The 22,318-nt window shown below is 44.5% G+C and overlaps 1 long non-coding RNA gene across 3 annotated transcripts in view; it reads right to left on the reverse strand.

Annotated features, from left to right (window-relative positions):
• Positions 1 to 9,952: 9,952 nt before the first annotated feature.
• Positions 9,953 to 22,318, reverse strand: part of LOC109518830 (uncharacterized) — a 16,564-nt gene continuing 4,198 nt past the window's right edge. The window contains exons 3-6 of one of the 3 annotated variants that reach the window (XR_002168826.1): positions 13,711 to 13,816; positions 13,461 to 13,540; positions 10,590 to 10,826; positions 9,953 to 10,344 (exon numbers count right to left, since the gene is read on the reverse strand). This is a non-coding gene — a long non-coding RNA (uncharacterized LOC109518830). Of the gene's footprint in view, positions 10,827 to 13,460; positions 13,541 to 13,710; positions 13,817 to 18,682; positions 18,756 to 22,318 lie in introns of those variants that run through there. The other 2 variants (XR_002168825.1, XR_002168824.1) reach the window with 2 other exon arrangements.

The raw sequence follows: 22,318 nt of genomic DNA on the forward strand, positions 1-22,318 counted from the left end.
AATTTGTGAGTTCTTTACTTGGAATTTTTTTTAAATTAAAAAAATTTTAAATTAAAAAAAAAATATATATATATATAGATTTTTTTTTTATATTATAAAAAATCCAAGAACTCACAAATTCTTTTTTTAGGAAAAAAAGTGTGTATATATTTCTATTTTTTTTCTTTCAAAAACTTCCGAATGTCACCATAATGAATTCATTTTTTAGAAAAAAAAATCTATATTTATTTATTTATTTATTTTATCAATCAAAAAACTAATGTAAAAAAAAAAAACGTGATGTTAAAAAAAAAAAAAGACAAGTTCCAACATCATGAGAATCGAGTTGTATTTTCCCAAGATAAAGTCACAAGTTGTTTCGTAAGGAAAAGTCACGTGTTAACGAGTGACTTTCAAAAGGACAACTTTGGCTCTGTTACACATACCTCTGCTCTGGAGGAAAAGTAGGACTCGTGACTCGGAAGAATATGCCTTTCTGATCTGAAAAATTAATAAACAAAGAGGACAATATTGAACAAAAACAGAAAAAAAACCCTACTCCTTGGCTTCTAAAAAAAAAAAATACACATGGGACTTTATTCCTGTAATAATGCACCTTTTGCTCTTTCAAAAAAGAAAAAAAAATTCAGAAAATAAAAAGGCTTTAAAATGACATCATCGTGCTGACTTTTAACAGTAACTGTGAAAAACTCGTAATTGTGTCGATTCCGTGCCATGTCATGCCCCGTGTGGCGCTAACCTAGCATTAGCTGTCCGTCCATCTGAACGGTCGTTATGTTTCCAATCTGCCGCGCTTCGCCGGCTCCGTGCGAGTGTCGATAACAAATCGACCGTCCTTGTCCGATCGCATCTGTTGATCATCGTGTGAAACTTGAGATCCTCTGACATAACCCAGCCGGACAAATCATTTGACGCCTGGTGGGAGTCGAGCGTGTCACAAGTTGCTTCTTGTATCTTGACCTCAACGGAGTCTAAGCATGTCGTAAAAACGGATTCTTATTTGGTGTTCTGTTGCTAAATGTGAAGTCAAGCTGCTCTGCGTCATGTGAGCCACCGCTGGAAAGATGAATAAAACATCACCGGGGTCTTGAATTGTTCTTTGAGTCTGCTTCATTTTGGGTAAAAATTGTTAATGGATTTCTACAAATGTATTTCATGCATTCATACATAAGGGCAGTCATTCTCCTTGATGAAGATGAAGCAAAAAGCAACAAGCGCAGCGCACAATAAATCAAATCCCGCTCAAGTATCACTCAGATCTTTTCTATTGACATTAATTTCACTTGTTTTCAAAGCCGCATGTGCGACGAACGAACGTCGATCCAGGCCCCGTTCAGGCTTCATAATTTGATTTCGAACTAAAGGAAGCACAGGAGGAGACATTTTCATTTTTTTTCTCATTACAACAAGAAAATGTCATTTTAGATATTCCGTTCTTCCGATTTTGATTTTTGTCTTGGACTGCACGCGTATGCTCAGTCAATCAATAACCAATCAATCAAGTGAATTCAAGCAGTTACATCACTGAAGCCCATCGATGACATCAACGATGGGCGAATGAATGCGCGAAGAGAACAGTCGGTGCATTCCAATTGAAACTACTAAACTGATTGACTGTAGGCAAACATTTATTAAAATTCATATCGAGAATGATCCAAATCGGATTGTTACTGTCCCCAAAGACAACGAACATACTTGGAGGCAAAAGTAAATTTTTTGGGGAGAATCTGATCATAAAAACACTTTGAATTAAACACGGGATGACTCTCGCTGCAGGCTCGCCAACACTTTGGTTTCCACGGCAACAGAGGAAAGCGGAAACATCCAGCGGGCGGGAAACCAGAGAACCATTCAGGGAGGAAATGCGCAATACAAAAAAATATTGATCATGGCAGATGGCACATTTAATTAACGACGGGAATTTGTCAACATCTGGACTTTATTTTTTTTTTCTATTGTTTGCTTGTGGCCCAAAGCAAAGTTTGTTGAATAGACTTTTAATTAACATATTGACGAGTTTTAGGGAGCTCGGGAGGGTGTGGGGGTGGTTCGTCGCTGAGATGTGAAGTGAATCAGTCAGTCGGAATCTCGAAACGTTGGCAAATCAAGCTGGATTTGAAATTGAGCATGCACACACACACACACACACACACACACACACACACACACACACACACACACACACACGCACACACACACACACGCAATTAAAGTTTACGGCTCGGCGGTCGTGTTGTTTCCATGCCCATAAGCTGGCCGAACCAATGAAATGCTAATGCATGTGAGCGGGGCCTTTTTATAAATGCAGTAAATGGCTCCGTGCTTCCGGTGCAGCTGTGACGTGCCGGGCTAAGTGGCGCTGAGAGGCTCATGCCCGCCGCGCTCCCGGTGTTTAGCGGCCCGTCGCTCCCATTTCAGGGAAGAAAAAAAAATGCAGAGAACCAGACCACACACACTTGCACTTCGTCACCTGAAAATTGTGCATAACAAACACAAAGTGGGGCGATAGCTCACTTGAGATGCTTCGGGATTTCTTCAGGTGGTTTTTAGCACGCCAGACTTGGCTTAAAACAAGTGTTGCTCTGACCGAAATATGACTCGGAATCATAATTAGGACCAGAATCAACATCAGGATCAGAACCAGAATCTTCATCAGAACTGGCATAGTGGTGAGAACCTGAATGTGAAGCAGAACCACAAGAGAAACTGGCCCAGGACCATCATCAGGATTTGAATGACATCCAAAGAAATGAGTTCCGGGTTTGTCACCCTCCACAAGGGGGCAGTATTTCCTACATCAACACCATGTCAGCTTCACTGCACGGACATTGAAAGTCAGGATCCCCCCCGCAAACTGGAAACTTTGAAAACTTCATAAAAGTGAAAGCGAAAGTGCAGGTTGGCCATCAAGAAAGCACAATTTTATGCACTCGGAAATATTTCCTAATGCGTATGTTAAAAACGAAGCGTTGGAGGATTTTAAGTGAAGTCACGTTCCAGGAAGCTTGAGTGCATCTTAAGAGCCACCGCTTGTTCATTTGAAATGTCAGCGTTCAGGAACGCGCCACTAAAAGGCTCCTTAATCAACCCTCCCGTTTTCTACCGCGCTTCTCCTCATCGGAATTGCGGCGAGGATGGAGCCGATCCCTCGTGAATTTGGGTACACCCTTGGACTGGTCGCCAGTCAATCACCGGGCACGTATAAATAAACAAATATGGACAATTTCGAGTTTTTTTAATTAACCTGTGCTATTAGTATCTTAGGCACCTAAACCGACAACAAATATGCTCACCGTGTTGGAAGAACATGAAAATAAAATGTGGAGGGGGGCGCTGCTCAGTGTACACACCGCACAAGCATAGAGGCCTGATGAGCATCATCATCATCATCATCATCATCATCTTCATAATTCATCCGAATCCGATCATTAAGCGCATGTGTGCTCGGTCCGTGCGTGTATAATTCAATTTCGACGTTGTCGGTCAGCGCATGCGCTCCTTCTGCTTTATTGGGTGTCCAACCTGCTGAGTTGCTATGGAAACGTACAAGAGCGCTGCATGAAAGGACAAGGATTTCTCTCTCAAAAGAAGTCATGACTGCAATTTTTTTTGTGTGTGTGTGTGTGTGTGTGTGTGTGTGTGTGTGTGTGTGTGGTTTTTGTCTGCAATGTTTTTTTCTTAAGAAATATTATTCCACTGGTGTGTACAACAATGGATAAATAACAGCTCATTGTAAGAAGGTTCCAAAGAGCTCATGGCCTTGCGGTCGACTACCAAGACCTTTCTGATCACAACCTGCAGTGGGACATCTACACCAATGTTGTAATCGTTCATGAAAACTAATCATATTAATGGAATAAGGTATTTAAAAAATGAAACTGCTTTAAAACGGGTTGTGTGCTCACACTCACATCGAGCAGGGTAATTGTCGGGAAATTTGGTTCCTCGAGAGCCATATCCTGCCTGTTTTGGATCCCTTCCTATTCTAACACACCCAATTCAATTGTTCATGATCGTTTCAGGCCTCCATTAACCTGCCACGGATATATTTGAAATGAGGAAGTAAACCCAGAGAAAACCCAAACAGGAACGAGGAGAACATGCAAACTCCACACAGGAAGGCCGGAGCCGGAATCGAAGCGTTTACCTCTGTACTGTGAGGCGGGCGTGTTAACCAGTCGATCCCTGTGCCAACTTCACCGTGAGATTTGTCAACATTCAGTTGAAGGTTGACAGAAGAAGCGCTGTGGCGCCCTCTCTTGTTCGAAAAGCAAAACTGCGTCCTGCGTCGCGCTGACGTCAGCAGCAAGCGTACGCCACACTTCGCAACACGTATTGAGAGCGCACTTTGAAAGTGTAAGAGTCGTAATCAACCTAATAATAAATCCTCATCATTATAACCGTAATAATAATGGTAATAAACAGAATAAATGCAATAACAATAATAGTACCAACTAAATAAAATAATGAATCAATACATTGTGACATTAGTGTGAAACATAAGCCATGTTACGTAAAAGTTCGTGTTCTGAACAATTTTGGATTCAAATGAGACATATGTTCATGAACATTGCAAGACAAGACATGAGAGAACAACTTTCTGTCACCTTTCATGCTTCCCCTTTGCACTTTCTCACGCTTGTAGCTCTTCTTCCCGCCACTAGAGGGAAGGCGAGCACAGTAATCGGCGGAAAGTCGTCGATAAAAGTGTCCAACAAGCACATCAATGGAGTTAAATATCCATCTTGTCAAGGAGCTTCTTTTTTTTTTTCCACACACCTCTTGTGTTGATGAGGCGGGGGCGAAGTTCCACGGGGTAATAAACTATTCATTACCCAGCATGCATCACTACACGGACACTCACACTGTGTGTGTGTGTGTGTGTGTGTGTGTGTGTGTGTGTGTGTGTGTGTTTATGATCACACAACACTCACTTTCACTTAGCTAGTCAGCCGTGAAGGCAAATGATGTGTTGTGACATGTCCGAGCAGGATGCGCATGCTGGCCGGTCGTCACGGCAACTGGGGGTGGGGGGTGTTAACAGCTTGCAGACACGAGACTCATCATCTAGCTCAGGGCATCTCAAATTGGGTTTTGGGGTCCCCCGGAGATCGGTGTAGCTTGTGGGGGCCCGTGAAATTGATTTGGGGATGTTGACATTGGAAAATATGGATTAGGGAATTTGGGGAATGTAAAACGTCATTTTCAGAAAATTTTATGTGAAAGGAGTGGCGTAAATCCAAGTTCTAGAGTGACATAATCCATTCCTCGAAAAAACAAAAACAAAAAAAACAATAATGTGGAAAGTAACACTTACGACATCAGTCAAATGACCATTGAGCTGCTCCTTCTGTTATCCCAGCCTTGGCCACCAGGGGCCAGTATACGGCAGGCAGACGGATAAACTCTTCGTTGAGACATCTCAACTCCCCTCTCTCAGCTCATCAGTACGGCACTAATATTCGTCATTCCAGCAGATGAAGATGTGATGGAGGGATGGTTGGGGAGGGAATGCGGAATGGAGGGTGTTGCTGGCTTCTGACGCCTCGCAAAGTTGACTTTTCCTCCTGTTTTCTTTTTTTTTAGGGGCTGGTGGGTGTTGGATTAATGTCTCTTCTTCTTTCCTGGGCCTTCCTGCCCACGTGTCGCATACTGTATCCTCATGCTTCCCTGACATTTCCTCTCCTTTTACTCATTTCACCGCATTTGAAGATGATTTTTCCTCCTGTTTTCTTTTTTTTAGGTGGGGGTGGGTGCTGAATTAATGTCTCTTCCTCTTTCCTGGGCCTTCCTGCCCACGTGTCGCATACTGTATCCTCGTGCTTCCCTGACATTTCCTCTCCTTTTACTCATTTCACCGCATTTGTTTCCCTTTTGCTTGCGTTCCAAAAAAAAAACTTTTCCCAAGTAAAAGGTGTGAAATGTCGCGAGGTGAGAGACTCAACCTTTCGGCATTTACGCCGGTAATCAATCAGCCCGACAGCCACTCAGCCTTGTGGGTACCGGTCGGGCGTCCGTTGCGTTTTGACGGTGGAAGCGGTCGCTCGGGTCCATGACATTAATTTGCAATCGGAGCAAAATGAGCAATTAGGAAGACATCACGTACAGCCAAATCTGTTCTCGCTAGGCCTTGTTGCTTTCCGAAAACAACAAGTGCAAAAATATCTTTCCAACAAGTGTAAAAATATCTTTCTAAGAGTGCATTAGCTTGGCGCTCGGTCATCAGGGCTCTCTGAACACACCAGGATGTTATTATGCTAACGTGCAGTCATGTCACATGACCATGACTGAGTGAACAAAAGGTGTTGCTGGCACGAAACACAAGTGCATGCTGGGAGATGACATCGCCACAAAAAAAAAAAAAATCTGTATAATACGTGCGGGTGAATAGAACAAAAAGTACATGTCAAACTCAAAGCACAGAGCCAAGATTGTGACTGGCTGCATAATTTTTTTTGTGGGGCCCACTGAAGGAAATAAAGCACTACAGAGACTGGACGGATTTGTTGTTATTGTGCTCATGAGAATTCTTTGGTGAAAATAAGAACGTTTCCCAGTTGAAGTCAGGTGCGCGTCACGGAGCAGAGTTTTTCCAACACCCGTGACGTATTTTGCTGCAAGCCGGCGCCCGAGCGCCTGTCATCGAAACGCGATTAATGTTTGCTCTGTGCCAAACTCGTCTGTGTTCATAAATCAGAAGACGAAGGCAAAAGGCGCCCAAAAAAAAAAAAAAAAAAAAAAAAAGGACAGCATTCCGCCTGAAAAAGTTTCAAGGCCGACACGAGTGAAAGATGTCTCCTCAAGACGGATAACGTCGGTGGGGGAGTTTTGGGGGCGGCAAAAGCAAGCCGTGCGGAAGGCCATGTTTTTTTATTTTTATTTGTTTATTTTTTAACCGCCGGCATCCAGAACCTTTTTTTTTTTTTTTTTGTGTGTGAGCGATCGAGTTGGACATAGAAACGGTATAAGAGGCTTCGAAGGACATCTGTTCATGACCTCACAACCCTCAACAGCCGCCTCAGCGGCTGGCAACACTACCCTCGTCGCTTTAAAGGGACGGGATTTGCCTTTAAGGCCCCTTTATCTTTCAGGCAAAATGCTATCCAAATATCTGGAGATATATAAAAAGTCACTGATAAAAACTCACGGCTGTGGAACGTGAAAATGCACATTCTTTTGAAAGATTTGGCAGAGTTCAAGTGTTTTTGCGACAAATGTACTCAGAATTTGTTGCGTAAGAACCCGAGCTGCTTTGCTTTGTGTGGTACAACAAAGAAAAAGTTTCATCATCAAAAAGTGTCCTCTCGCTTCATGTGAGGTCGTTTGCAGCCTCAAGTCAGAGCTCTTTTCTCTTTTTTTTTTTTACTTGGCCCCCATCTTTTCGCTCCTTCAAATCAACATCAGTTATGAACACATGAAAGGCTTTATTCTACATTCACATTTTAACTCTTTTTTTGAAACTCACTTATATATTCTTTTTTTGCTTCAAAATCACCCGTTCTAGCGCCTCATTTCAAGATTCTTTTTCTGCTGAGTATACCCCGTGGGCTGCTTGTATATATAAGACACAAAAACAACAACAACAACAAAAAAAGATATTTTCAACATGTTCTGAGGGCACGAGCGCTAAGCAGCAAGCACCCAAAAATAAACGGATTAATTCTACCTTCTGGGTGGAAGTGCTCTCTTCCAAGTCTTTATTCTTATTCTTATTATTATGATTATGATTATTATTGCTGTTAAAGCATCCTCCTCCTCCTCCGCCATGATGCGATGAAGAGCGTGTTGCGCCTCTTCCTTCCAGGCTATTCTAAGACGTCGGCTGACACTTTTTGTTTCAAGGTGCCGGAATGTGCATGCGATTCATCAACCAGCCTTTGAAATGTCATCGGGTCTAGGGGAGGGGGTTTGGTTGCAAGGGTGGGAGGCGGGGGGGATGCTGTGACATGCGTGGCGAAGGCTTTATGAAGACGCACAAGTGATCCAGAGTTCATTAACCTTGGGCTGGCAAATGTTCTCACCGAGCGCCCAATGAGACGGAACGCACTAATGTTTGGCGCCTAAGTAGCCATTTTGTGGCCTGGCGCAGATGATGAGTCAAACTGCCGCAGTATAGCGGCATCTATTATCAGTGGCTTGATACTGGCAGCGTCCACAAGAATCCATATCTTCAAATGTCCGGGTATTTCTTTTTCAGTCGAGGGTACCCCTGCGTCATCAGCGCTGCCATAATCCTTCCTGGCCACTTGTTGGAGCTCTCCTCATCTCATCCACTTCCTGTTCGTTCCTACCTTGTTCCAAGGTCAGTTGAGGGCAGCACGTGGTTGGCAAATCTGCCTCACAGTTGAGTGGTCCCCTGGTTCGAACCTGAGCTGCAGCCTTCTTGCGCTCCTGTGGATTTTTTATCCCCCATAACCTGAACACGTTAGCATGTTAGCTTGCTTAAAGATGAATGACGATGACCACGATGATGATGATGATGATGAGTGTGAACGCTTGTCGGTCCGGAAGTGCCGTGCCATCGACCCGCTCAATGATGAGGACGAGCGAAAGGAAGAAAATCATCTGCTTGAATTTGTATTCAGTTTCTACGTGCTCGACGCGCCTCTCCCACTTGTTCAGATCCTCCCACAGCCGCGTTAAAATATGCACACCACTGTGCTTTTTCCTCACTTGAATGTGAGACGAAGACGAAGAATATGTGCAGTGTATTTTTAATGTTTGCTTTTAGGAGAGGTCTGCACTCAAGCAGTCCTCTCCCAAAAAAAAAAAAATCCATAGCAGGCACGCTAATGCCAAACACCGAGAAGGATATTTGTCATTTTTGTGATCAAGCAGTGCTTGATATAAACTCATTAAATGACTTTTTTTTTTTTAAGAGTAGCCAGTAGTAGTTTATTAGAGTAGCCACAACGTTTACAAATTGTGTGGTGTGATGTGGTGAGTAGCAGCCATGTTTTGTTTGTAATAAACAATTTAGAAGAGATTTGCGCCTGCCTCATCAATGCAATATTGAAAGAGTTTTCTCCCCCCTCGGATGAGGTGGAGATTATGCATGAAGGCGAAGATTGCCGTCGTGATGGCTTGGATTGCTTGGGTGGCTTCTGCTTCTTCGAGCGCGTCTCCTCCAGCAATAATTCACGGAGTAAACATTGGGCCCCGACAGCCATTTCTGGAGCGTTTCATCCTCGCTCATCCCAATCGCGGAGGGGGCGGAATACGTTTGCAGCTTTTTTTGGTGGAGCGAGCGCCACAGCTTTCATTATCGCCGCTGAATGCACCGTCTACCCCTTGAGCTGACTTGGCGCCGCCCCTTGTTGAAAATGGGGGTGGCGCCAACACAAAGGTGCTGATCCCGCCGCTTTGTTGCGCTGCCGGGAGTTTGATTTGCTTCGGCGGCGTTGGACGAATAAGGACGCATCTTGAGATGTGAGCTTTTGGAATAAAAAGTGGAAGATGAGGGCGACGGAGGAGGTCACGCTGACGATTTCATCTCTGAACATTCAAACATAATCAAACATAAACATTCCTCTTTTTTTCCCCTTTTAGGCTTCCAAAAATGGTGCGTCGGAATCAGTGGAAAGCCTTAAAGGGGAAGTCAACCCCCAAATTTTCTTTACATGAATAAGTTCTACGCAGCCCTACTAGTCTAAACACGGCATTCTGATTATTTTGCGTTTGTGGAATATAAGTTTAGCAGTAAAATCCACTCGTTTTTGTCCATCTCAGGGGGCGGCCATCTTGCCACGTGCTGTCGACTGAAAATGACATCACAGTTGCTCAAGGCTCAGCTTCAAAAAACAGATGAGCTGTGATTGGTTTGTTATCTGAGTCCTGAGCAACTGTGATGTCATTTACAGATGACATAAAAATGGCAAAATGGCCGCCGCCCTGAGATGGCAGGTGGATTTTGCTCAGCAACATTCCACAGACGCAATATTAATCAGAATGCCGTGTTTAGACTAGTCGAGGCACATATAACGGTAAAGAAATTTGGGGGGTTGACTTCCCCTTTAAAATCCCTTTCAAAGGAGACGTGGGCTAAGGTCGTCCGGCTGCGAATCTAAATGACGACAACCTCATTCTTGCCAGTGATGTTAGCAATGCATTACTAACAGGTTGCTCCAAATTGTGCACATTCTCTCATTATAAATTGAATAAGTTACTTTTTCCAGGTCAAGTTCAGTCATCAAACTACAGTCGGTCACCCTTCCTATCGGATGAAGGGCTTGGCATATTCAGGAAAACGTAATTTCATTGAAGCGTGGCATTTCGATGAAAGCATTCGAATTAAGTGATCGGCCACGCTCCTCATCAGGTGTCCAATCTGCTGAGACGTGTGCCCTATGAATGAAAACAAATTAATTACAGGGTGGCATAATAATGAAAACAAAAATTAACTGGGAGTGTGGCATATTAATGAAAGCATTTTGAATGAACTGAGTCGTGAGGGCAACTCTGTTGCATGTGTAAACTGATGAGGCGTTCGGTCTATTAATGAAAACAATTAGATTCATGAATAGGCCACGCTCCTCATTACGTGTACAATCAATAAATGAGAGTGGCTGAAAGTCAGGCAGGTATCTCACTTTCTCATGAATTGCGTGTAAATGTCCCACGAGACGTTCCATCTCTATCTCCATCTCGGCGTTAGCAAACAATCGAGTGGTGGGTTTAAAAATAAAGGCACCCGCGGCTCTTGAGAGGCGGCCTGCTGCTCACTCTTCCTCCTCCTCATTGTCCTCCTCCCATCGTTGGCCTGCTCTTCATCTTCAATGTTGTCTCCCAAGCGCACTGAAGGCTTCTTAACCTCAGCAACGCCGTGGCTGAGCAAAACAAAAGACGCAAACGTCCTCGTGAGCATAGCATGTCGCTGCCGTTGTTTACCCGCTGTGTAGCGGTGGCAGCTGCTCCAACGACAAATGGGCTCGCTATATTTCCACGCGATATTCGAACGCATCTCCAAAATGCATTAAGTGACAATGTGGCAGATGAAAGCCACCATCAAACAACAATACCATGCTTCCCTAAAATGAAACCCCGGGTCAGCAAGTACAATGAATATACAGCCGGGGCCCCAAAACAGAACCCTGCGGAACACCATAGGAGAGTGGGTCAAAGTGGGTCAGCTACCTACCATATCTCTGGCTAGACGATCTAACTGACGACAGCTTTCCTCAAACTACAAGCGTCTTTATAATGTCATCACCAACTAGTGGCCTGGCATGCACATTACAATGTTTGCGTCAAGTCCCCTTTTTGTCAACATGTCCCATTTTAGGTCACCAGGATGTTAGTTTGGAAGGCAAATGTAGCAGACTGCATCACGTTTGTAAGTTCACTGGCCAAGTTGAAGTTTTAGTGAGGACAGGTTGAGCCAAAGTTGACTTGAAAGCGCGATCGCAAGTTGCCCAAAAAAGCTCAACGTGTCACATTAGATTTTCGGGTGAACTTTCCCAGCGGACACATTTTTGATTTCATCTTTCCAGGTGAGAGATTTTGTCAGCGGGGCGTCGTCTGAAGGAATCGGCTTAGTTCGATGCGCTGGTGCTAATCTTCTCCGCGTTCATTAGTGCAATGTGCCAAATTAGCATTAGCACTTCAAATACCTACACAGCGGCATCAAAGCACAGCCGGCGACTTGTGCGAGCGGTGTGGCCAAAGCAGGTGGGAGCAATTAGACTGAAATATGGAAAAGATGTCAGAGGTGATGAAAGTCCGCTGTGCAATGAGACTTTGGAGGGAGAGATGGTCAGTAGGGATCCTTCAGAGTTAATGACATGTGATGGGAAAAAGGGAGGAAAAAAAAAATGACGGACGAATCTGCTCCTGGAGTCTCATCGGGTCACATGATGGACGGCGGGCTTAAGATGAAGAAAAGATGAACAGATTTCTTTTTTTCATGTTTGTAATTGGTGTCATTCAATGTCAAGTGTGGCGCTTGAACTGTCGAGATCTTCAACAAGAATCATCTGATCTTGAAATTTTTTTTGCAAACAAGTTTGGACAGCACATGTTCTCTTCTGTTTGCTGATGGCGGTTTTTCAAGCCCTCATCTTGAGTGATATTTCCTTCCAATCTGAGTTTTGCAGCTTTTGTTGTTGAAGAGTCAAGTCTTTCTTTCGGTTTTCTTTTTTGTTCATTTGACTTTTATTTTTTTTTTGTGCATGAGGAACTGTCGCCTTTGTGGCGGCAGCCGATGAAGAGGCGTCATCGACAGAGTGCTGCAGGCAGCGGTGCTAATGGAAGGCCCCGAGAGCGTGCGATGGCCAATACGAGGGCTCATTATCTTCACTTGCGTCTTGAAGTAAGAGATGAAAGCGGCGGCGTCGCCTAATGGTGTACTTACGCCCGTCCAGGCAGGCGACTTTTCAGTCGCATTTGCCCGGCTGGCCCATTTTGTGCTTAAATACGCTTTTGTCTCATCGCCACGGGGCTTTTTTTTCCTGTTTCCCCACCACGGTGATAATGGCGAGATGCGGGCGCTGGCTTTTTGAGCTGCCTCCCGGCTAACTACCGCAATCAAGACATCATGACACATATGGCAGCTAAAGACGCGCCTGGCCACACAAGGATAATAAAACCATTATCTGCCATCTTGCTTCATTAATGATGTGACGAGATACACGCAAGCATACAAAATCCTGATGATGAAGTCGATGATCAATATCGCCGCTGCCAAAATGTGTTCCGAGCCGCTCAGACTTGACATGCTAACAATCACATGCTAATGCTCAACACATTTTGATGTTCACATGAGGAATTGGCTACTCCGCGTAACAGTGAAAGGAAATACCTGTACTGTATTTCCTTAAGCTGGAACCCAGGGCTGGCAAATACATTGAAAACAACAGGGGCCCCAAAATTGAACCCTGTGGAACACCTGACAACAGTGGGGCAGAGTGGAACTCAGGGCAAGCTGATGATTTGAGGATTTGGACTGCTCCAGTGCTGATGAGCTTGTCATCTTTACTTTTGACTACAGCTTTCGCAAACATTTTTGCCTTTACAAATTGCGATAAATTCTAGGTACTCACAGTTGAAGGTCATCGTAAAACTGACACCCAAACAAAAGAGAATCAAATATTGTGTTCTGAAAACACCAAAACGTTTAATCAACCCATTTAATAACAAAAGTCCGCTAGCTTCATGCTTAATTCCCATGCAAAAGGCCATAGACAGGCTAACACAATATAAGCTTCTTCGTGTCCCCATGAATGTCCATAAGTCCAAAACCCAAAAGTCTGGTGCCTTTTTGAAAAAGAGATAAAAGTGCAGTTACTTTGTATCGGCCTTCATGATTGGAGTATTTTTTATTTATTTATTTATTTATTTTTTAGCATTACATTGTTCTCATTTGCTTCCAAATCAAGGCGCAAGCACTCAGCCTTTCAATAAAACAAGACCAGAGCGACAAAATGACTTGGATTGGGGTGTCTGAGGAAATTGCTCTGACTTACCGGAATGACTTTGTCACCCAATTTGGTCCCGCTGGAGCGAAGCCAGGGAACGCTGCATCCTTTTTGGACTTCACTTCCTTCTCCAGGGGAACAAAACGCGCTCCATCAATAAATGTATGCACGACAAGCCCATCCTTTTCGGACGCGCACAACGCACAAATGATGGCGTCACTCGTCAACAGCGAATCCACTTTGCAGGTATCGTGGCTGATTGTCAGGTCCTGCTCATGTCAAAAATGAACCTGCTCACCTCCCAAAGACTTGAGTCCAAAGTAAAGAACCAATGGCGTCGGAGGTCCACGACGATTTATTGTGGATGTGGAAAAAGCTGGGGAACCCGCTGGCATCTTGCAGCCCTGAAAGTATAGAAACATTTCCTTTCCATCTTGACAAACACTCGGCGGAGATGCTGAGCGACGCTCTCAAGGCTAACGACCTCGGCTCGTTACGACTGCGTCTCGTTAGGCATCGCCCACCTTTCTTGAAGGCCCTCCGTCTTCTCAAAAGAGAGCCACTCCAGGTGAAATGAGCTCTCTTGAGATGATTTTCAAACTTTTAGTGCCTCGCGGACGTACCTTCCCTCTCATTCGGAACGTGTGGGCTGGTATGCTAACTGAGCTGATATGCTAACTGAGCTATTCCCGTTTAATGTGATTTTAAATGGACAATTAATCTTTCAAGTTTGTAAACAAATTATAGCATCATCAAGTCTTTTGAAAACGTGTCTGTGAGTGCGCCCTTCTCAATTGTGCCAAATTGTGACATCACTGCTGGCCTAATTAACATATCATAATAAATATACCCGACGCAAGGATTCTCAGCCAGCGGCACGATCAAGTCATCAGCTAGGATGAACAACGTTCCAGAACAAAAGAAACGCAAGACGCGGTCAAAAGCTAAAAGGTCAAAGGTCAAATATACGCTTTGCAAGAGTATAATCACAACATTGATGCTCGTTCCGTTAGCCCATTTATGGCATTTTAGCATTTTGTGTTAGAACAGCACAACAACAAGAACAGCAGCCCGTGGGCTCCTGCGGGCCTGATTAGGAGACATGTCATCTTAAAATACTGTCGTCGCCAACACCGCTGTTCCTTGGGAGCCGGTTTTAGGTCCACTAAAAAAAGCCCTCGCCGGTAAAAAAAAAAAAACTTGATGGAGTGCGGCGGCGAGTGCGTTTGCAAGGCTAATAAATTGTGGAGTGTGAGGTGATGTCTGGCTGTATTTACACTGCACTCTTCTTGACAGCACCATGAATATGCTCTTTTCCTGCATGGGGACAATTAAAGAAGGTTCCGGAGAGAGGCTTTCACTGCGCTATTGATTTCATCCTTTTGACCGCACGGTGAGGAAAAATAAATAAATGGATGGATAGATTCAGTGTGATGAGACGCTGGGGTGATATCTTAACTTTGTGTTCAAGTGTGTGGGAAGGACAGTCAAAAAAGAAATGTTAGCAAACAGCGTTTTCTCTCATGCGTGTACATGAAACAAAACTGATAAATGACAAATAATAGATAAAGACGCGCAGCAAGCGCCTGTACATGATTGAACATATAAGAAAGGAGGACTAGAGTGTTTACAGCCTGAGGTGAAGCATTCTGGGACTTTACCATTTGCATTCCCATCTGTCGGAGTGACGTCACGTGCGCGCCATGTCACAAAAAAAAAAAAAAAAACAACAATCGATCTCCATTTTCAAGCATCAAGCTTTCAAGCGGCATTTTTAAACTACATTCTGTGCTGTTCAGTGTTATTTAGCTTCAAAAACAGTACCGGTATGTCAAAAAAGAGGGAAAAAAATGAATCCTATGTGACTGTAGTTCAAAAGTTAAAACCGTTCATGATTTCAAGCTCCTTCTGGTGTGTTCGCATTGGCCACAAGGGAGCAGTCTAACGCACGCACAAATATGACGGCAACAACTGCTCGATAAGCTGCAGTAACATGAGTTGTGTATTGTGAGGTATCAAAACAGCCACTGAAGTATCGAGGTTGATTACTCTCACCCTGGCTGGTTGATGTGCGAAGCAGGAAGTGAAATGCAACGTGGCGACCAGAGAGGCTCTCATCCCCTCGGTCACGGCTGAGCTGATTACGCCCCCCCCCTTCCCCCCGTTAAAAGTCAGCGAGGGCCTGCTCACCAAAGAATTAATCCTGTGTTTCCAGCTCAAGAGGCCAAACAAACGCCCACAAGTGACAACAATGAGTGTTGTTATCAAGCAGACGAGACAGCAAGTCAGCCTCTCCGACGGGGGACATAAAGCAGGCTCAAAAGGAACGCTGACAATTATTTCACTCGCTCACCGCGCACTTCAGAGAGGCCGCGCGCGGGCGCGTATTTGTGCGCGCGGTTGAGCGCGAGCCAGTTGCAAAGACGGCAAATGGAGTTGAACACTTTCGATTCCCCTCCGACCGCAGCCTTGATTGTGTTTTATCTCTTCAAAAGACTCTCAACGATGATCACTACAATTGTTACCGCTAGCTCGCAAGTGAACATCGCGGCAGCGGTGGAAATTTGTTTTCACTGTTGTTTGCTTGATGGTTAGCTTAGATTGTTCGTTGGTTGGTAGGTTGATGAGGTGTTTCCAAACTTTTGACTGGTACACTAAAAGCTTTCATGCCACACATTTTGCGGCGGGACGAAAGCAACTCCTTGGGCAGTGAAGTGGGCGCGAGGGTGGAAGAAAAACAAGAAGCAGAAGAGGAAGGGAGGAGCAGGTGAGGATGCCAAACCGAGCTTTCATGTCCCTCCAATGGCAAGCGAGGCGAAGAAAGGCTTTAGCTGGAGAAATGCGCCGCCTGCGCTCCTTCTTCATTCCCTGTTGGGATTTGTTGACACAAACGCGAGAGACATTTGGACTGGGATAATCTCGGGCGCAGACCTCCGAGCGCTCAGCTGCGCCAGAGAGCCCCGTCGTCTTCCCCCCCTGCCAAGCTTCTGAGATTCGGCGAGCAAGTCAGCAAAGTCCACTCGGAGGCACTCCCAGTGCCAAAATACGCTGAGCCTCCGAGTTGGAAGACCAGAGTGAGGGTAGACTGGAGACCCCCCCCCCAACGCAAAACAGCGCGGACACCAAATAACAGAAGTCGGAGCCCTACGGTGCCACCTGTTGGTCACAAATGGAACCATGACATCGCTACCCCAAAAATAGAGATAAAAGTGAAAAAAAAAAAAAAGTTGTAATGTTGTAAAAATACAGCGACGCCTGCAAATTCACAGCACGCCCGCCCGCGAGCTGCCATTTTAAGAGATATCGTCACGTCGTAAACGGATTGAGTCGGCTTTCTTCCGCCAGGCTGACGTTTGGCAGGCGTGACGCACTGACAGCAGCAGCAGATCAACTACTTCTCCGCTTGTCCGAGATTTTTTTTTTTTTTTTTGGTGGTCATTTCCCGGTCGTTGTCTGCTTCTTGTACATGCGAGACTTACGCAGACTCAGTCTTGGATTTTCTTTGTCAGGGGGTACCACAACATGAACAGCTGCATTTTATTCTTGCGAACGGAGCATGAGCATTCGATGTTTGAAAAAGAAAAGATTTCCATTTCCAAAGCACTACAAGTTGCGTGGCTCGATTTTTATTCCATTTAAAAGACAGTGGCACAACCCGAATGGAGTTAGTCGCTTTTTAAAGCACTAGAAAAAAACATATGCAAATGGAGTGCGATCCATTTGAAAGGCGCACATGAAAAGGTGTCCAATTTAAAGGCACTTTGACACGCATATTGATTATACGTATTTTCAAGAAACGAAAAACATATGCCGGATGTCTTCTCCACTCCATCTTAAAACTTTCATGCACCAATCATGATAACCTGTAACCCGATAACATGATAATCTAGCTGCCCACTGTCGTAACCGTTGTCCCCGAAAAGGGTTCAGAACCATCGCACCATAACACGCACGGCTGGATTGATTTTGAATTGAAATGCACCACAACATACGCGGATGGACTTTATTTGCATTTCAAAAGCACTCCAACCTGTGCAAATGGACTTCTGTTCCATTTTTCAAACACACAACAACATGTGCTAATGGATTTGATGCTACTTTAAAAAAAAAAGCACTCGAAGCCGACTCTTCTTCTTATTGTCCGATAAACAATCTCCTGGGTCCGCTTGCCGTCAAAAGTCTGTCTTCTTTCATGCGTTTGTTCCCGGGGAAGACCAGGCGGGTTACGAAGATGCCGAAATCCAGGTGGGCAGGTGTTCCAAACACGCGACGACTTGAATACGAGCTTGTGAAAAGTCACTTTTACCTCACGAACTACTAACAAAAAGTCGTTATCTTTCCGGTGAGATTACAGGAGAAATTAAAAATGTACAATTCTATGCTGAACAGCTGAACTTTATGTGACCTCCGACCTTTTAACCGTTCAGTGTTTCCAGTACGTTTGACAACATGGAGATGAATAGCAAAGTTCACAACATGAATCCCAAGACGGCTCCTAGCAAGCGATCTCAATAGGAAGGTTTCACTCAGCTTAGAATGTCCTCGGCAGGTTGCACCAGAGGGACTGGAAGAGTCACAGAAAGGCATGTGCCGCAGAGGTCTTCATTGCTTGTCGTTTGCATGTGAACGAGACTCGAGAATGAGAATCGACTTTTGATACGCTCAACTAAAGAGTTCAGCATTTGTTGAGGAAAATGTGCATTTTTTTTTCCACAGACGTGCAAAACGGGAGTCATGTGACGCCGACACGTGTCATTTTTGTTTCTTTCCACAGGTGAGCGACTTCCTGCTTCTCGGAAGACGGAGGCAGATTGCTTTTTTTTTTTCTCCTCCAGATTGTAATCTTGACGTGTGGCCTGATAAATCACGAGAAGGTTCTCCTCCGATAGCCGCAGCAATTTAAAGGGGACACTCTATGAAAATGTCACTTTTTAAAGGCGGGAAATAAATTGTTGTTGTTTCGTGGAAGTACGACTGTGACATTCTCTGACTTGTGGGTTTTTTTTTTTTTTTTTAGCTGAATGCTCTTATTACTTTTGGTGTCTGTCTCCCATGGCTCTCCATTCATCTCCTTTTATTTCAGGAGTTTCATTTCAGGGCCCGGCAATCAGAAAAAGGAAATGATGAAAAGTGTTTTTAACCCTTTTTTGCACAAATAATGATAACCTGTAACCTGATAACCTGATAAGCTGTCCACTGTCGTAACCGCTGTCCCAGAAAGGGTTCATGCAAAGTGGTTGGGAATCACTGTTCTAATGAACGACGCTTACCTGATTGCCGTGAAGTTGTTGGTTGGGTGCTCGTGGTCTTGGCTGCTCGCTTTGCTTTTCTCTCCGGCTGGGCTTTGTTTTTTGCAAGTACAAATGAACAAATGAGAGGAATTAGCGAGCACTTTGGTCGTCAAGGTTATTGTAGTTCACAAAAATGAACCAAATGTTTTTGGGGGGTTTTTTTGGTCACGAAATAAATTCCAAACGAAAATGCTTTTTAAAAAAAATGAAAAATAAGCAAAGACACACCTTATAAATAATACATATTTATTGTTATATAAATTTTTTTTTTTTCACTCGACAAATACTCCATAAATTAGTTTTAGTATTAGATTTTTTTAAAAATAATACTAAAACTAATTTTTTTTAAAAAGCATTTTCAAAAAAATAAAAAGAAACCAACCTGCTGTCAAGACAAAATCCAACTGAAGTGCAGAAAAAAAACAAAACCAAAAACCAAAAAAAAAAAAAAAATCCTAAACTATTCCAGCGCCGGGCTGTCTCATTGCATGAGACAGCTCCACCCCTAAAACAAGCCAATTTCCCCATTGTTGATCCTTGGGGTATTTTGACGAAAGTATGCCACAGACGTGCTATTAAGACCTCTGGGAACTGCTGTAAATTGCGAAAGGAGGGGAAAAAAATGCTTCTGTCTCCTTCAAAGCAGCTGCTGTGGGTGAATTAGTGCCAATTGATGGAGGCGCTCCGCGCTTTTCTGCTTTTGATGTTGTTGGGTGCGACTCCCCGCCGAGGTGGTTCTGTTTGTCTTACGGCCCATTCGGCGATTTCCCCGCCGCCTAACAATGCAAATAATTCGCCGCTGCATGCTCGCTCGCCTCCAGACTTAATTGAGGGATCTTTTTATGTTTTCAATTAGCGCCTCCTTTTTCTTCTTCTTACACGGCTGACATTTGTTCTAATTGCGCGAGGAGCGCGCCGGCGTCACAACAACAACCTTTATTTTCCCGTCAATCTCCTGCCACGGGGGAGGAGGCGTGAGAAGGAGTTTACGAATAATTACAGCCGTGGCTGGGGAAGAAATAAAAACATTTCTCTTGTCTTTCTGCCCGGAAAAAAAAAAAACGACACAGAAATTCCTCTCAGGATATAATTACGCCAAATATCGCCGCCCGAGAGGCGGCATCGTCGGCTTTTTTTATTCTGGCTCGTTAGAGCGCCGCTTTCTTCACGATGAGCTAACTTCAAATCAAAGCTCGACGCCGAGCGTGACTTTGCTTTGAAACACCCGGATCTCCACACATTTTACAACTCGGAATTGATCGCATGCCGACTACCCCGATGAGAACCAAACATGATGGCCAGCGATCGTGAATCTCGAAGATTAGCCTGAGCGATTATTTTCAGTTTTCTTCTGTAAGAACGATTTCCCCATCCCTCAATCTGCCCTGCGTCAACCATCGTGTTAAAACCGGTTCAGTATTTACGATGATAAATCCTGGATGGGATTGTGACACAAAACAGACAATCGGGCTAAATTTGAGCACGTTCTCCCGCTGATCCAATCTGAAAAAACATCCGTGGACAATCGTCGTAAATGTTAAAGGTGCTGAATATTTATGATGCCAAATGCGGTTATTGCAAATGCAATAAGTTTCATCCTCCACAAATAGTCTCTCTACTTCTTTGGAATCTCTACACAGTCTGGAAGCACCTTCGGAGAGCAGGGCAGGGGAAAGTGAAAGGAGAAGTGGCAGTAAAACAGACCAAAATCCAGGTGCAAGATGGTGAGGCAGGGAAATCGACTCGTTGCCTACTTGGTGTGGTTCAACCAAGCGCGAGAGTTGAGAAATCGGAAGATCTCCAAAACAGCGTTTCTCACATGCTAACAATTGACGTAAAAACATCAAAAATGATTCCGTTTGAGCAAATTGTCCCGAGTGGCTCTTGTTATGGCACTGGAAAGAGGCGAAAGCCTGTGCTCAACGCATCCCCCTGGGTGGAAGTGGCAGATGCACAAACACACACATACACGCGCGCAACGTAAAAGCCAGAAGCTCTCCAGAGCGGCGTCTCAAGCGGAGCCAAAAAGCCAAGCTGGGTAATCCCAGGAGGAGCTCAACACAACCACGGACTCGCCTTCAAATCCTGTTGGCTCCCAACATCCATATGACAACTGGAGGCGAGCAGGAGGTAGACGGGGTAAGTGGGGGTAGGGGGTGGAGGGTCGACCGGGGGGGTGCTGGGGGGTGTTTGGCTTGGGTGTTGATACAGAAAACGGGAAGAGGAACATGGCGCCGATCAGGCCCAGTGCTGTTTTCCCGGTGTTGTTAAGTTTTTAGCTGACTGCGGGCGGCTGCTGCCAACACGATAAATGATAAATTTCTAGAGGCTGTTCCACTCATCGCATGTCGCTTTACGGGTTATCGATTCTGACCCAGCTTTTGGGGTTCAATGAATGACCTCAAAAGTTGGGTCAAACCCTCTTTGACCATATTGGGTTATTTTTGACCCAACTGTAAAATGAAGCGCCCCAAAAGTTGTCTCAGTACCCCTTTGACCCATATTGGGTTTTTTTTTTTTAGGGTGTCTTGACTTGAAGCAGATGAACAATGCATCAAAAAAATGTTTTTCCCTTTAAATCAGTAAATTATAGCCATAAACATAAAAAAAATATATATATTGTAAGACTTCTTTGGAAAATATCCATTACGTATGGAAAGAGTCCGTCGCATTGCTTTTCTTGATGACGTCATGTCAAGCTGACTCGCAATATGTTCTGTAGCCGTGCCTAACGAACTCTCGGAAAAATCTGTTCTTCTTGACGAGAAATAAAGGAAACACGATTCTTTGCGATGCGGTTCATCATCGGAAAGTTGGATTTGACAAACACAGGAACTTGTCGTATCCGTCTCACCGTTCTCGCTCGACTGACGCAATCATTTCAATACAGCTTTAGATTGCTATATTTTTTTTTTCTTCTCATTGGTCCACGTGGGATTTGTTGCACTTCCTCCCGCTCGGAGCCCACCTGGGGCGCACTCACGCGTCTTTTACCGAGCAACTATGAGACAATCCACTCCACTGGCCCGCTGACTGACATGCAATTGCACGTTCGGCTTTGGAGATAGATTAGCTGTAGAAGCCAGTCAGGATCAAACCGCTCCTCCTTGGAGGCTCGGCGGCCCCGCGGTGAAGTTTTCTCAACATTTCGCTTCGGCAGCAGCCCAAATTATTCATCAAAAGTGAGCAGGACAAGAGGAACATACAGAATATTTAGTAATTGTTAAAAATAGATGCGACGCTGCCCGAGAAAATGGTCGCAAACAACATAAATCATGCATCCGGCATTGACACCTTTGACAGACTTTGGACACCCATCGGACAAACTTGGTCAAACTTGGTGCGATCTGAGCGTAACTCTCCAGATTTATGTCTGCTGTACATTGAAATCTCATCAAAATGACTCATGAGGACCATACATAATTCATATGGTGAAGGATCAGTGCTAACGTGTAGCGTGCTAGCAGCAGATTAGCATACGCTTCGTATGAATGAAAAAGACGAAAATATCAACGATTGCCTCGGCGCGTCTACCATTTGGCCTCCTTGACGCTTCTTCTTTGTCTGTAATTGTTTTCTCAAGCCTCGGGGGGTCAGGGGTGGGGGGTGGGGGGT

This window comes from Hippocampus comes, unplaced genomic scaffold (genome assembly GCF_001891065.2).
Source record: "Hippocampus comes isolate QL1 unplaced genomic scaffold, H_comes_QL1_v1.1 scaffold25, whole genome shotgun sequence".
NCBI classification, from domain to species: domain Eukaryota; kingdom Metazoa; phylum Chordata; class Actinopteri; order Syngnathiformes; family Syngnathidae; genus Hippocampus; species Hippocampus comes.